At 36.2% G+C, this 16,335-nt stretch overlaps 2 protein-coding genes across 2 annotated transcripts in view; one reads left to right on the forward strand and one right to left on the reverse strand.

Annotated features, from left to right (window-relative positions):
• Positions 1–16,335, reverse strand: part of LOC127847295 (uncharacterized) — a 248,008-nt gene that overhangs the window by 124,692 nt on the left and 106,981 nt on the right. The gene's annotated exons all lie outside the window — the stretch shown is intronic.
• The window catches only part of LOC127847285 (inversin-like), a 178,446-nt gene continuing 176,082 nt past the window's right edge, over positions 13,972–16,335 (forward strand). Inside the window, exons 1-2 of the mRNA XM_052379099.1 lie at positions 13,972–14,086; positions 14,893–14,924. The gene's annotated coding sequence lies outside the window, so the exon portion shown is untranslated. The remainder of the gene's footprint in view (positions 14,087–14,892; positions 14,925–16,335) is intronic.

Below are 16,335 nucleotides of genomic sequence, written 5' to 3' on the forward strand. Positions count from 1 at the left end.
CCGCAATCTCGCGCGTTTCATCACGCTAGGTCGAGCATGATCACCGCGAATGCGATAAATATAATCTCCGCGGTGATTCACCGCGATTAAAATCACCGCGATTCACCGCGTTCCCGGTCAACGTGGTGAAGAACGATTTTCCTACGTTACATGTACATTTATAATCTTCACAGAGATTATAGCAATATGGGATTATTAGCATTGTTGGCAGATATAATTGAGTATCCTTTTTAAATTGTCAGCATGTATTTCACACCCCAGCGATTTTCCTCCTTCTTTAAAAAGTACCGGTAAACGGCACTTTCCCAATTTCGAAAAAAATACAAATTTCCCAATTGCTGTCCTTAAATTCCCATTTAAAGGTAAAAAAAAAAAAACCTAGCTGTATGATACCGCACCTGGAGGAGTGATAATTGCATTTTTGATTATGCAATTAAAAGTTTGAAGCCATGGAGAACTCATAACTGATTGTAATGTAATCGTCGTATTTTTCCGAGTCTCTCGATTCCCCGATACATACGTTTCAACTGTCTCAATCACATACATGCAACTTCTTCCGTCTTTATCCATTACTCGATAATCCCACATATGCCCGATTTCCATTTTAAAAGCGAATTCTGGTTAATATTGACAATAAGAGTCCCAAAGAATGTCATACACAAACGTTCGAAATTATCAAATGAATTTCGGCATATGTTTCTATTTAAAGATTTGATGAAATAAGCCCCCAATCAGATCAGTTGTATTGTACATGCGTAAATCACCTGACACTGTTTGCACGTGTAGTGTACAGCTATATTTGGTTACAAATTCTATCCACAAATACATAGTGCAAATGAATTAAATTAATTTCTTTGTTCTGATAAAAAGCGCGCGGCAATTGACGTGTTTTAATTATTTGTAAATTAACATTTCATAGTGGGTAAAACATTGATATCATTAATTTTAATTTCCATTAAAAGTTTCGTTGTGAATTTCAACTTAATTACCGGGTACCTCGCGAAATACTTGGCATTGACATTTCCTCTAAATAAAATATAATTAAAACACACTGTATTGTAACCGTTACGCTGTTTCAGTTCCTTCGTTATTGAAACAATTATTGCATTGTATACTGACTACACACAAATGTCGTGAACAGTTCATAATATTCTTAAACGACCAATAAACAAATTAATTTAAGTTTAGATTTAATGCAACATGTACACGTCATTTTCTGGGAATCGAGAAAGGGAGTTAATATTGTGAAAATAAACCAATATCTGTTTATTGAAATTGTCAAACTTATATATAAATATATATATATATATATATATATATATATATATATATATATATATATATATATATATTAGCAATTCTGATGAAAATAAATATCATTATTTTAAATGTTTTATGCAAGTCTGTTTCTGAGTGCATACATGTATATGGGAATTAAATGTGTGAGCTACTTCAATATGTTAACAGCTATACAATCATTGTTTTGACAGACAACACGTGCTTATCTTAAGTTTGTTTCTGGTAATACACAGGACATTGGATGTTCGGGGCTTGTTTGGATAATAAAACAAAGACGCAGTCGGCGGTTTTCAGTAGAACTTTTGTACTTACCAACTAAATCGATAGTAAACATGCTTATCTAACATTTAGGGATCATCAACACGGGTCCTAGCAACTTCCACGGACCATAATACACAGCCCAATGGTTTCTTTCAGTAGCACGTGGTCAGAAACTAACAAGTTCGAGTAATAAAGCACAGAGATTATGATCTGAAAAATTGCACGAGGTCTGAAATGAAACAGAATGCCACCAAATCAAATGATTCACCGGCTAATTTTAAGTGTACAGTAACAAACTATGTTTGAAACATTTAAAATAACGATAATTCCGAATGATCACGGCTTCCATTTTCAAAAGTATATGCCGTTCAACATTGCTCGAGAAATAGTAAAGACAAACGTTTACTATTGTTCCATCAAATGAATTTTACACGCTACTATTTTATTAAATAGATCTAGCAGCCCAATCAGGATTGGAGACGCGTACATCATCTGAAGCAATGTGTAAATTTAAATTTAGATGCACATGTAAAAGTCATTTTCTGAAAATCGGGACAAAGTGTAAGTATTCATTTTACAAATAAACCATTTGATTTTATTCAAATGGTCGACATTTTTTATATTTGTGTCGTCTGTGTATTTTAGCAAGTTTTATGCAAATATATATCGTTTATTTCAACGTTTAAAGCAAGTCTCGTTTCCGAGATTAAACTATGTAAATTTCTTCGATATGGTTACTGACCTACTAAATCATTGACAGATGACATCCGATGATAATTGTATGAAGTATCAGGCTTTTTCCGCCCTATGCCACGAGTCCGAAATTCGGCCCCATTCCCAATGCAAATCTGGTTGTTTTTTTCCCAATTGAAAAAAAAAATTCCTTATTCCAAAAAAAAAAAACAAAAAAATTTTTTGTTTAACCTTAAAATATATAAGTTTACCTCATCCGGTGTAGAAAATAGAAATATTGCATAATTAAATTATCTGCTGCCGTGATTTGTTTTTAAAACTGTAAAATATGCTAATGATTATTTAAGACTTTCCTTATTTTCCTCAAAATCCGGCGCTTCGTGCGATTTTTTTCACCTCAAAATAGGCCAGGCCTTTTCCCCAAATTCAGATTAAAAAACCTGCACTTATCACACATGTTCATAATATTTTGTAAAAGTTAAATAATAAGTTATCAAAATAGTCGTTTTTTACCAGTTAACGGCTTCTTTGAAATATATGAAACACTATTCACATGCGATAATTTTTCCCAATTGAGCCAATTTTGCGATTAATTTTTTTCCCAAAATGGGGGTTTTCACGACGCGAAATTCCCAAAATTCCAGTGTGGCGTTTTCCCAAAAAGGAGCGGAAAAAGCCTGAGTATGCAGAGAAGCTGACGAAATGTTAAAACAATCGCGTAGAAGTAAAAATATCAGGTTATTATCTGTACCTGTTTCTTTTATCCGCGAATTATCGCCGAGTGCCTCAGCATGATTTAGAGTCATGAATACTTGTTGTGGCTGCGGAGAAACTTCGAGAACAAAAGAATCTGTAGCCGCGAACTTTGTTAGTTTGGCGTGAGCCGTACTGTACAATTGTTATTTCAACAAATAAAGATATTGTTTGGAAATCAGGATTCGACATTCAGCAAGTAAGGTGTTTACTTTCATATTGGAATACATTTTCGCGATATAATGTGATCGTCAATAATAATGACATTAGTTAATAAGTTGAAATTTAAATATAGTAGTCCACGCCAACCACTGCGATTCGCAGCGTTTTGCGGCGATTATTCAACAGCTGATGTTTATCGCGAGATGGTCGCAGTGAAATCACGGCGGAATCATTACAAATCACCCGTAGAGTGTTATCACGGTGAATCACCGCGATTTGCGGCGAATCATCGCAATTTGCCACGTTGGCCCAAACGCGGTGATCGGTGATTTAGGCAAAAATCGCGGGCCGCGTAGTGTAAGAGAAGTTCAGTATCAATTAGAAGTGAATCCGTGTGGAAAGAAGAAATTATAGTAAAAGACAATTTTGGGTGGGTGTTGCCTTTTATGGGCGGGGCGCCCCAGGGTTGTAAATGGGGCCTTAAATAGTTGAGATTTACTGTATTGTCATAAGAGATGTTCAGTATCAATTTGAAGTAAATCTGCTATAAAATGAAGAAATTATAATAAAAGGCAATTTTTGATGGGCGTGGTCTATGTGGGCGTGGGGCTCCAGGTTTGGTTATGCGCCATGCGTAGTTGAGATTGACCATATTGTCATAAAAGAGGTTCAGTATCAATTTGAAGTGAATCTGTGTAGAAATGAAGAAGTAATAGTAAAAGGCAATTTTGGGTGGGCATGGCCTATGTGGGCGGGGCGCCGCAGGGTTGGTAATGGGGCCATGCATAGTTGAGATTAACTGTATTGTCATAAGAGAGGTTCAGTATCAATTTGAAGTGAACTGGTGTAGAAATGAAGAAATAATAGTAAAAGGAAATTTTGGGTGGGTGTGGCCTATGTGGGCGGGGCGCCTCAGGGTTGGTAATGGGGCCATGCATAGCTGAGATTCACCGTATTTTCCTAAGAGAGGTTCATTATCAATTTGAAGTGAATCAGTGTAGAAATGAAGAAATTATAGTAAAAGGCATTTTTGGGTGGGCATGGCCTATGTGGGCGGGTGCCCTAGGGTTGGTAATGGGGCCATGCATAGCTGAGATTGATCGTTTTATCATAAGAGAGGTTCAGTATCAATTTGAAGTGAATCGGTGTTGAAATTAAAAAATTATAGTAAAAGGCAATTTTTGGTGGGAGTGGCCTATGTGGCCGGGCGCCCAAGGGTTGGTAATGGGGCCATGCATAGTTTAGATTGACCTTAGTGTCATAAGAGAGGCTCAGTATCAATTTGAAGTAAATCGGTGCAGAAATGAAAAAGTTAATGTAAAAAAACATTAAAAAAATGAGTGAAAATCTCTGACCAGGCCCCGCCCACACCACCATAACTTTTGACCAAGGGGTCAGATCAAAATTCTGTCACTGTCACCGTCGCACATATGCTCATAGCAGCTACCATGTATGTAAGCTTCAAGGTTCTAGTGCTAATAGTGTAAGAGGAGCAGGTGGCCAGGACGGACGGACAGACGCACATCAATACAATATCCCCACTCTTTCTCCGAAAAATATTTTGTTGTGGTTATATGCGGTAGTATTTTAGATGAACTTGTTAATGGGGTGCACAGGGGGCTGGAACGGTGTTGGGATAGTATAATAAAGTGTGTTTAGACCGAAAATGCCAAAAAAATCATGTTTAATGTAATAATAGTAACAAGGGTTTCAACTAAAAAAATTATTTTCTGACAGCCATCAATCAGATATGTTTAAGTTCTCCAAAATAAGATTTTCAGTGCCTTGTGTTGAAAGTTGTTATTGTTTATTGATAGAGCTATGTCTTAGCTACGTCTAAATGCCAAAGTGGTTTATTTGTATTATTTTTTTGGCAATGCAACCGGACTCTGATTGATGGCTGTCAGAAAATAAAAAATTGAGTTGAAACCCGTGTTACTATTATTATATTAAATTTTGGTTTTTGGCATTTTCGGTCAAAATACACTATATTATACTATCCAAACAACGTTCCAGCCCCCTATGATGGGGATGTGTTGTGTTTCCAAAACGAAAGTACTGGCCCATATTGGAACAAAAACAAGTAGAAACACATTCGATGAGTGGGTTGCGAAATTCCATTGTTGAATCTGGTAGCAGAAAGATGGAACCACCTATACTGCAATTGAATACATAACAGTGACTTTATGTAGGTACCGGTACTGTTTTGAGAAGCTAAATTCATGTTTTATTGCAATTACCAATCACTTGTTTGTTTTGGTACAAAAACCAATTTATTTTTTTATATAAGCGGGTATCATACTTTTGGATACCCAATCAGGTTTTCCATTACCCAATTCATTCTTATTTAGAAGGGTATTACCCAATTACCCCAAAAAGCTTATCTGTAGCTCTAGTAACAAGGTAAGTTTTTTCAGACATAAAGGTTCAAATCAGTTACCCTATGTTGCTTACAGAAAATAGACCTATTGGTTGTTTGTTTTCATCCTTATTTGTTTTCGTTTATTAAATTTAATTTATTCTGAAAGAATTTCGATTTCTGAGATTTTTTTAAAACCAAAAATGGTTGCAAAAAAGTGCCCAGTAGAGAGATTTTTGTGGGAACCACATGTCGAGCTCTTAGATTGTGTTCCACTCCCAAGTTCGTTGTGAGTAAAAACGAATAATAACAACAATAGGGTAAAGTGATCGTGAGTCGGACAGTGTTTTCAGTTTCGAACAAGTTTGAGCTATATTTAGAACTGTCAGGACGGTTTCTTCAAACTGGTACCCAGCCTATTATTCCCGCTACGCATTTCAATCGTTTTTGCTGGCAAAACGGATTAGATTGCGCCTATATGTGTAGTTGAATACAGCTACTCCAGTTCAATTGTGAGTCGGACAGTTTTGATATTGAGTCGGACAGTGAGAGATGTCAGAGTAAATGGCCATATATTATATGGTTTTATACTATTTTAAGTCAATAATTCAAAAATATTTGTTCTATTAATGCTTTTTCAATATTTGGTTTATATTGAAATGAATTAATCTAATTAAATGATGTAAAAATACTTATATACTTACGTTATCGACCAGTGGCTGCTACACGCGCTTCTAAGCTTGGCGACCCGGGTTCGACTTCTCTCCCGGTGCATACAAGTTCGATTGGTGGTTGCCATACTAGACCAGCGAGGTTTTGCTAAATTTATTTTCACACTATTCAAGAGTATCAGGTTAATATTGGGCAACTACATAGTTACAATGCCTTGCTTAATGCACTACGTGAGTTAGCGTGTGTGAACATGAACGTCTATGAAGCCCATCAGGTATCGAAAACAAGTTGAAGATTAAAGATTCGTGTTTTCAAGCTAAAGACAAATACAATGTACAGCATAATTTCTAATTCGTATTTATGAGTAATCCAGTTACAAAACCACTCAAACATGTGTGTACGCGACTTTTTTTTCTTTTGGTGCATTACATGTCATGGCCGTGTGCCTGTTTGCTGCAGTTACCTGAGGGCTTCGCAAGGCGAACTCAGGGTTCCGAGCTTTCAACTTTATCAATATCCACAACATATCCAAAGGCCTGCCACGCTTAAAAGATGCGCCTTTCTGATCGGCAAAAATCCCCACGTACCTTAAAATGTTACCTTTACTAAACCCAAAACCCCTGGCCGCTTATGAAGTGGCGGCCTCAATAAGAGCCTTTTCATCAGTCGAGGACATTTTGTGCGTTTACCCCAGGTAGCGCCGTGCTTTACCAGTCACCCTATCAGGCAAAGATGCTTTGGGAACATTATATTCATCGCGGCGAACAGACATCCCGATTATATAGAGCCACTGAAGTATCAAAAATTAAGCCGATACGTTTTAAATACATTTATTTTATTTATTGGCAAATATAAACAAACATAATGAATAAAACATTGAAAATAAGACACTGTCAACTGTAGCTGCACTGTCATATTTTACAGAATGTTAAAAGATTTTATATATATATGAACTCTTTAATATCTCAGGCTCAGCTATGGAGTCTGCATCTGTTTCGCAGCAACAAAGCCGATGCTGCAATTCTGCATCGGCCCGCGCAGCTTTGAAAACTTTTCTGGGGACATTTTTGGCCCGAATGTAACACGACCCTTTTGCAAAATTCAATACAGTCTTGAGCTTAAGGGCATCTTCACGGCGAAGATAATATCGGCCCTGGTGCAGGTGTGAGTCTCCATAAACTGCAATTGCATTACAGTCCTTTCGGTTACCCGGTAAGGTTCATGACGACAATAATGCAATAAACCGACTTCTAGCTGCTTCGCACCTGTATGGTGCATACCGACAACATAAAACTTGCGGATTATCACGTTCTTCATCCTATTAATTACAAAGTGCAAACAGTGTAAAATAGTGGTAAAATCCTATTATTACCAAAGTAGCCCAATTTCTCACATGATATTTTTGTTTGAATAAACATCGTTAGATATCACTGAATTTCGGAAAGCGCAACATGTAAGAATTTGGTTTACGTGCTCATTTGTGCTGGAAATGAACTTTTAAACAAAAGTAGTAAAAAAACAACACTTTGCTCAAATTAATTAGAACAATCTAGCACAGACAGAGTAAACTGTTTGATGAATGAAACATATAAGAGCTATTGGACTTGTCAACATTTGCATTTAGTTCCACGTAAACCCGTAATAAAATTGGCTTATTTCTGTATTTGAGACCTATCTATTAACTTTCATATGTAAATATCGGTTAAACATTGTTTATTCACAACTGACATTGAGTCTGACAGTGTCCGACTCAATATCAAATTGCGTTGTTTTGCTGTCCGACTCAATATCTAAAATGGTTATTGTTGTCGGTGGGGAAATTTGTTGATCAATTCAAAGAATCTACGATTAAACTTAAATTTAGTTTACAAAATGATCATAAATCTACAGCTTAAACAATGATGTCAATTGCTCAAACAGATTTCAACACTGCTAGACTGTTTCAAACGCAAACAAAACTTACTTCTTTTGCGTTAATTTTGAAAATCGCGCCCGTGAAGGTATTTTTAGAAATGTACTTCAGGAATGCTGGGAAGTACGCCACAACAGACAAACGACTTATTTTATTGGTTTAAATATTTATTTCGGTTAATGTACACTTGTTTACATGCTGAACTGTCTAAAATCGACAAAAAAACGGGTCCAAAAACGTCCGACTTCAGATCGTGTCCGACTCTAGATCACTTTACCCTATCACTGTTCCAAAGATGCATTCCCTTGCATGCTAATTTTTTATATAGACATCATATAATTAGTGGAATTATATTTGATATGTGCACGATTTTCATTAAAAACGATGATTTTGTCAACCTTCTCTGTATGCGCTTATATGAACTCCACCTCTTTTTGCCAACCAGTGGGCGGAGTCTAAACTTTGCAGGTGCGCGTGACATCACTCGTCAACTGGTCTATTGGTCAACAATATGAAGTTATATCAGATAGCAAGACTGAAAATCAGACATGGACCGTTAAATGAACTTGACACAATTATCTGGTTAATGCTTGGAACTGTGTGACAAATGTCATGGAATCACATTTTCAAAAGTCTGTATTTATCTAAACTCAAACCCGGTTAACTCGCGGGTCGGGTTAACTTGTAGTATTTTATTAGCGCCCTCCGGATTTTGTTTATAATAAAACCTGCGTGAACTACTTGTCAAATCTGACATCTCTCGCTGCCAGTATGAATCAATTGTTGGTAATTTAATGTCGTAAAACTCAGACTTTAACAAAATTTGAAGTTTTATAGTTCAGTTATTTGTCGTAACCATTTCCATATATTAAAATTGTTATATACGTTATTGATTGTTACGTTGAATAGTATGTCTGCTCTTTGATTATTTATGTTTATTTTAATATTGGTGCTGTTTAACCTATTTACAGCCAATCTACCGGGCAAAAAATTAAACAACAATGGCAGACAGTGGTATTGATTCAAATTGTTTCTAGTTCTACCGCAGTTAATATTGAAGTTGTAGTTAAGTTCTTCTATGCAGCCAGCACTATGGCTTGAATCTAAGTAAATATAATATTGACAACTTGACAACACTGATTTATCAATTTTGTATTATTTGGGAGATAAAAAGCATGTACACCAATTTCCTAATATGAAAACTTCTTGATGCGAATTTTCCCAATGTCAGGGGTTTTCATGCTTATTTTTCCTTCTTTGGGCTAGTTCGGATACTTTCCCAATACGGCTTAAAACATCGCTGATGTATATTAATGAAAAAGTTCACTTTTGAATCATCAACCTGACTCCCAATATATTGGGAAATGACAATATCAGGGTTTTATTAGTTTACCACTGTGTTATATTAGAACAATTGTAAAATTTATAATGTAAATGTTCTTTTTTTGTTTTAGAGCAGTACCAGGGACTCCCCAGGTGTTAGTTCACCAGCTATGGAATCAACAGTGTCTGATGATACACCGGTAATACAAAAAATTTGACTTGATATTTATAATATCAGGTTAACTCACTGGAGGTTTTTCAATTTGCAACTCCTAGTAGGCTCTTGACTTTGATAGATAAGAAATGTTAATAAAGAATTTAACAGGTCGTGAAAAATACATGTGAAAGAACGAATTGGATGTACAAGGTCACACTGACCAGTGAGCGAATGGTCTAGATTTTTATACCAGGGAAATGCAGCCCTTTTATGTTACTTTTGCTTTAGATACATGTTCTTTTTGTGAATATTCTATATGGAATGGCACTTGTTCTGGTTCAAACTACAGGAAAAATTATCAAAATAAATGGAATGAAATTTATAAAATAACATACATGAGACCTATTGGCAAACATTTTCTCTGATGCCCTCACCCCTTGAAAACAGGGTATGGGAGTCAAAATGATGGTATTTTATTATGAAAACAGTTTAAAAACAAACATTAATAATAAGACTAAGTATATTTTTTTTATTTAAGCAACCATTTCTGTCAAATATTTATATATAATGTTTTATATTGAGTGTTTTAGCAGTAAGCAATTCAATAAAGCATTTATGAGGAATAGAAGTTTATGCAATTATACTTTTGCCCTGCTTTTTTGCAGCACCCTGGGAAAATGAGGATAAATGCATGTGCGTAAAGTGTCCGCCCAGGTTATCATGTGCAGTCGCACATGCTTATCTGAGACGACACTATCTGCCTTATTGTAATGTTCTTGAAAAGGATGTCTGTTCTTAACAAAAGTCCAGGTTGGCAGAAATTGTAGCCTTGATTAGTCTATTTGGGTCGATACTTTACCCACATGCATTAAGCTAGGTTTTCCCAGAGCTTGGCTCATATATTTGTTAACAATATTTAAGAATGATGTGTATAAAGGCTGCTCTGCTTTATGAAATTATTCAAATGTAAAGTCTGTATACTTTAGACACATGCTTAAGTCCATATTTCTCATTTTGGGACTATTCCATTTATTATGCCGCGCCATAGTCGGAGGGATATTGTTTTGGTGTTTTCTGTCCGTCGTTCCGTCCGTCTTTCCGTCCTTCCGTCTGTCCGGCACTTTTGTGTCTGGAGCCATATCTTGGAAGTACTTTGGCGGATTTCATTGAAACTTGGTATGAATATATATATGGATAAGAGGATGATGCACGCCAAAGGGCATTGTACACCATTAAATAATAAAGGAGTTATGGCCCTTTGTATCTTGAAATAATGCTTTTTTGAGTGTCAAATATAACACTTTTGTGTGCAGAAGCATATTGGCGGGGGATATCAATTCAACGAATTTTCGTGTTGTTTAGGTTGCCAGCCCAAGGGAGGGGCCTTTCGACCAGTCCCAGTCACAGAAGCTTGAGGGCGTCACACAGATACATGCGGCTGCTGTGAATGGGGACAAGGCCTGGCTTGCAAGAGTCATAACGGGTAAGTTATTAAAATTTTTGTTTGAAAGCCTTTACCACTAGACCATGAGGATGATCAAAAATGAGACAATAAGGCCTTGTTTCGGGAAATACTGGGATAATTGCAGTTTAACTTTTGTAGTCTGCTCAGGCTTGTCAGAGACAACACTTAACTGGATTTTCAAATAGAAGTGATTAAGATTAAGATGAAGATTGTAACAAAAATGGACAGTTTTTTCTCTAATTGCAAACTGCACAGGCCAATCTTTAACAACACTTTACGCACATGCATTGAGCCTTGTTAATGTTTTCCCAGCACAAGGCTTAATTGTATGCTGTGGGTTGACTTTTTATGTGCCATGCCTAGTGGCAGGAATAGGCAATCCATACATGCCAGTCAAAATTTACTAGCGCTTATTGTAAGGTATGACACTAAATAAATACAAACACTTTATGTAAGGAAGTTTTGGTTGTGTATAATTTAAGCGCTTTTCCGATACAAAATGATGTACTTTACCAAGTGCCGGTATTAGGCTCAACCATGTAATGCACAACCACTTTAATAATCTGATAAAGAAAACTGGTACCAGGTAAATCAGACTTCAAATTGACAACCATTTGATTATTGCGAAATTGATTGATCATGTCACTGAAAAATTGATCAGTATTGCTGAAGGGCTAACTGTTATTATAATCAAAATATTAAAACTTTGTGTAATACACGGTAAAGTACAGTATGTTTGTTAGAGTCACTACTTGAAGAAAAACTCAAATATTGTACAAGCATGCATAGGCTATTTATAATGCATTTATGAAGCTTTTCTTTTCACCCACCATCATAAGTGCCTCAAAATTAACACCTATGGTATAAATATAGCTTTATTTCAGTATTGTAGGGATAAAGCTGTAGCACAAAATTCAAATTTACCAAAAAAGTAGCATAAGTTTCGTTCCAAAAGCACAAAATCAGCAAGTGACCAAATACATGAGCACTAAAACTGAACATTTCAGCAAAAAGGCATGTTCAATAATATTTAGATGTGTTTTTGCAATTAAATACCTAGCAATTATAAGACCATTTATATTCCATGAGGAACATCGTGCAACGCCATATTCTATATGTCAGTTTGTTCGTGGTTATCAGGGCTTTCCTTTGACCCGAGCTCCCGGGTTTTGACGCTTGAAAATTACAGAAGACCCCTTTTTGACTCTTGAGAAAATTACGTCATGCGTCACATTTGACCCGGGGGAATATACCGACTTGCGTCAACGAGATCAAAAGTTGTTAAGACTAAGCGATAATTGGCTTGGGGCGGAGTATCTCATTTAGTACACGCTAATCTTTAACGCCCGTTTCCAATCATCGAAGCACAAGTCCACCCAGTAGGCGGAGTTTGGTTAATTAAGAAATCTAGTATTGACCAATTAAAACACTGCTGGTTCGATGACGCGTGTATTAACTTTCCATTATTTATCATAGCGTTTGTTATCAGCTGTTTGCGGAAAAGACGTGTATTAAACCCACCTAGTTGCAATAATCCAACTCCCAGCTATTGACCCTCTGAGCTGTACGTATGTACTCATAAAAGCTCAGAGCATTTAAGAAAAACTATAAACCCACCAAAACAGAATGGACTCATCCGCGTCAGTTTTAATAATATTAAATATTAAATAATAACATCCATATCCACATAACACTGTAAAGCATATTTTGAGATATTTCCAGAGTATGGCAGAATGTATTTCCAAAGCTGAATGCACCCATCACTGTTTCGCTTCATGATTGCTCAGTTCAAAGACGCGCGAATGTTATGCTGGCATATGTACTGTCTACAACGTCAAATTACACGCTTTGCATCAAAGTTGCTAAAAATAACTATAGAACCGATACAACTGGCCTTGTGGCAAAGTGACAATTTTTGCATGAGCTAATTGATTACAAAATACATGTAGGCGTAATAATTGACCGTTTGATAAGGCATAGAAAACGGCGTGTTTGTCGCACGTCTTCCGCGAAGATGGCACATGAAATAATTAAAGGGCGTCGGAATTTTTGATGGGATTAAATACGGAGGCACCTTTATCGGCGAGTAGAAATAATTTCCTTTTATAGTTTACCGATTTATATAGGCTATTGTGTTTAGGTACCACCCGTATGATGTTGTTTTTTTGTGATAGCCAGCGGAAATGTTTTTTTTTCACATTTTGTATTTCATTCTTAATTTAATATCCACGCGAAACGGTCAAACAAAGTTATTGGATAAAGTGTAATTGTGCAAAGTGTAATTGTGCTAGTGCATTCGGAAAATGTCGCAGAGAAACCTTTTCGAATTCGGAATCGGTAGTAACTCTGAAAGTGTGTGTAAGACGCCAACGACAAAGCGTACTTTAGATCTAAATGACAGTGCTCCTAACACCCCTAACTCCTAACACGTGCGAAAGAAGAACAAATGACATATTACTCTGCTGTATACATGAAGTTAATATTGTATTAGAATACATGTTTTATATTTATTAATCATTGAAATATTGTGTTTAAATGCATAGTGTTGTAGTGACAGTAAAATGTAAGAAATAAATGTTAACATACATGTATCTTTTTATTTGTTGCTTTTTATATATTATATCTCAGTAATTTGCTTAAATTGCAAAAAATCATTGACTCTCCTGCGTTATTATTAGGACTCTCAGAAGTTTGATTTTGACTCTTGAAAATATGGTCCCAAGAGTCCTTGACTCTTGAGATTTGAGGTCTAAGGAAAGCCCTGGGTTATTTTTCCCTAATGGCGCTGTACTACATGTACTACTTTTCTGAATCGGGCAAAAACATTTTGCTGATTTCTGGTGTGTGTTTCATTTAGCCAACATTGGAACTGGCCTACTGGATGCCGGGGACCAGTTCGGCCGCACACCCCTGATGTTCTGTGTGCTGGCTGACCGACTGGAGTGTGCCGAACTACTGCTGAAGGCTGGGGCGCAGACCAACATGAAGGACAAAGGGGGAAGGACCGCCCTTCACTGGGCAGCACACAAGGTTTGACCCTGAGCTTTATTTGCCCTTTACCTATATTTGCCCCTGACCTGTATTTGCCCCTGAGCTTTATTTGCCACTGAGCTATGTTTGACCCTGAGCAATAATTGACCCTGAGCAATAATTGACCCTGAGCCGTATTTGAGCCATATTAGAAACTGAGATATATTTGACCCTGAACCATATTTGACCCTGAGCCATATTTGATTTTGAGCTATACTGCTGAGGGCTGGGGGCAGACTAAAATAAAGAATAAGGGGGGAAGGACAGCTCTGTTCTAGGCAGCACACAGAGTGGCTCACTGTTATCAAATATGACTTTTGGGGACAGGTAAACTTGTTTTTAATCTCAGTTCAGAAACAACAAAAAAGGATTGAGTGTTGTGGTTTTCTTATATGTTTGTGTTAAATTCATCCAAAGGTCAACCCATGAATTTATAAAAAAAATTATGTCCCACAAATAATTATGATTTGAAAGTATTTGACCCCTGAGCTATATTTTACCCTGATCCATATTTGGCCCTGAGCTTTATTTGAACCTGTGCTATATTTGACCCTGAGCCATATTTAACTCTGAGTCATTTTTGATTCTTAACCATCTTCTGATTCTGAGACACAAGTCACCAAAGTTTATGACTTTGTTGCTACAACAGCTGTCATATTTGACCTTGAGCCATATTTGACCCTGGGTATATTTGACCCTGAGCTATATTTGACCCCGAGCCGTATTTGACTGAGCCATATTTGACAATGAATCATATTAGATGTAACAGGGTAATGGTTGTTTAATAAAGCTGCTTTTTGTTACAGGGTAATGTTCGCCTGATTAAGCTGCTGCTATCGAAGGGTGCTGACTGCCATATGAAGGATAACGAAGGCCAGACCGCTGTACACCTGTGTACAAGACACAAGTCACCCAAGTGCATGACTCTGTTGCTACGGCAGCTGTCCCCGGGGGAGATTGATGATCAGGATAGAAACAAGGTTCGGCATTAGATTTTCTTAGTTAACAATAATGTAAAATTTCAGTTAAAATTTTACGAGGAAACATGATTTCTTGTCCTTCGTTGGTTGACAAGTAGTTTAGGGTAATTTGTTTTCCATGATAACTTTGTTTTTTGCAACACTTTTTCTCACATGGTTAATTAATATTGATAAAAACTGTTATGCAGATTAATTGATACCATTACCAAAATGTATAATGCTAAACACAATGCGTACAATGTTCAAGGATTTATTTAAAAAGAATTATAATTCTAAAATAGGGTTTCAATTGAAGCAAAATTCTGATTTGTGCAAGCATTTTGTAATTTACCCACTTCAGCCTCCTGCTACTTACTTTAGTTACTTTTTTTGCATCATTTATGTGCAAATGCTATTGGAAAGCTACATCAATAAGATATTATATTATGATACAAATTGTGTAAAATTGCATAGTATTTCACTAACATGTATACTAAAATACATTTGTAGAGAATTGACTAGTATGCTAAACGATAACTATTTTTACTATATACCTGTTTAATGCTTTTTACAAAAAACAGGTTGTATCAATCGTTGAAATAAAAAATCCCGTATTACGCTACTTGCTGTTTCCAATTCCGTATTACCATACTAGCCGGACTACTTTGACCCATTTAATGACATCACATTACGCGCACTGAAAATAGAAATATTTAATACATGTATTACGAAATATATTACGAGGTACATCGTGTGACGTCATTTCTGCGACGAAACACAATGGTTTTATCTAAACTCTCTGGAATTTAAGGACATGTCGGACGTGCTCTTTTAAACAGTAACTATTTGTCAAAAACTTAGAACGAATTCAAAACGTATTTTCGAGTGTGTGTTTCTCATGCATAAATGTATATTTCGATAGGAATACAATACAATAGTGTGGTTTAAACTAAGTTTCGATAAAGACATGGAAGATAGAAGTGGAATTGCATATCCTTTCAACGTTTTTGTTATAAACATCGGATTAAAATTTAAAGTTGTCAACTTAATTGTTATAAACATTAGATTAATGATGGCATTAAGGTCAGCGTGTCGGAAACCTGTGTTTTCCCGGTTCGAATGTTAACACGTTAATTTACATAAACTGTATTCATATGTGTCTTAAATAAACTATGGCGTACCGTTTAACCATTAGTCATTGTTTTGTCAGTTTTGTTAAAGTTTTAAATACAATTGTTAACTGTTTTCGTTAGTTGTTGTATATAATAAAAGGAATATTACGCTAGACAA

Source organism: Dreissena polymorpha, chromosome 10, assembly GCF_020536995.1.
Source record: "Dreissena polymorpha isolate Duluth1 chromosome 10, UMN_Dpol_1.0, whole genome shotgun sequence".
NCBI lineage: Eukaryota > Metazoa > Mollusca > Bivalvia > Myida > Dreissenidae > Dreissena > Dreissena polymorpha.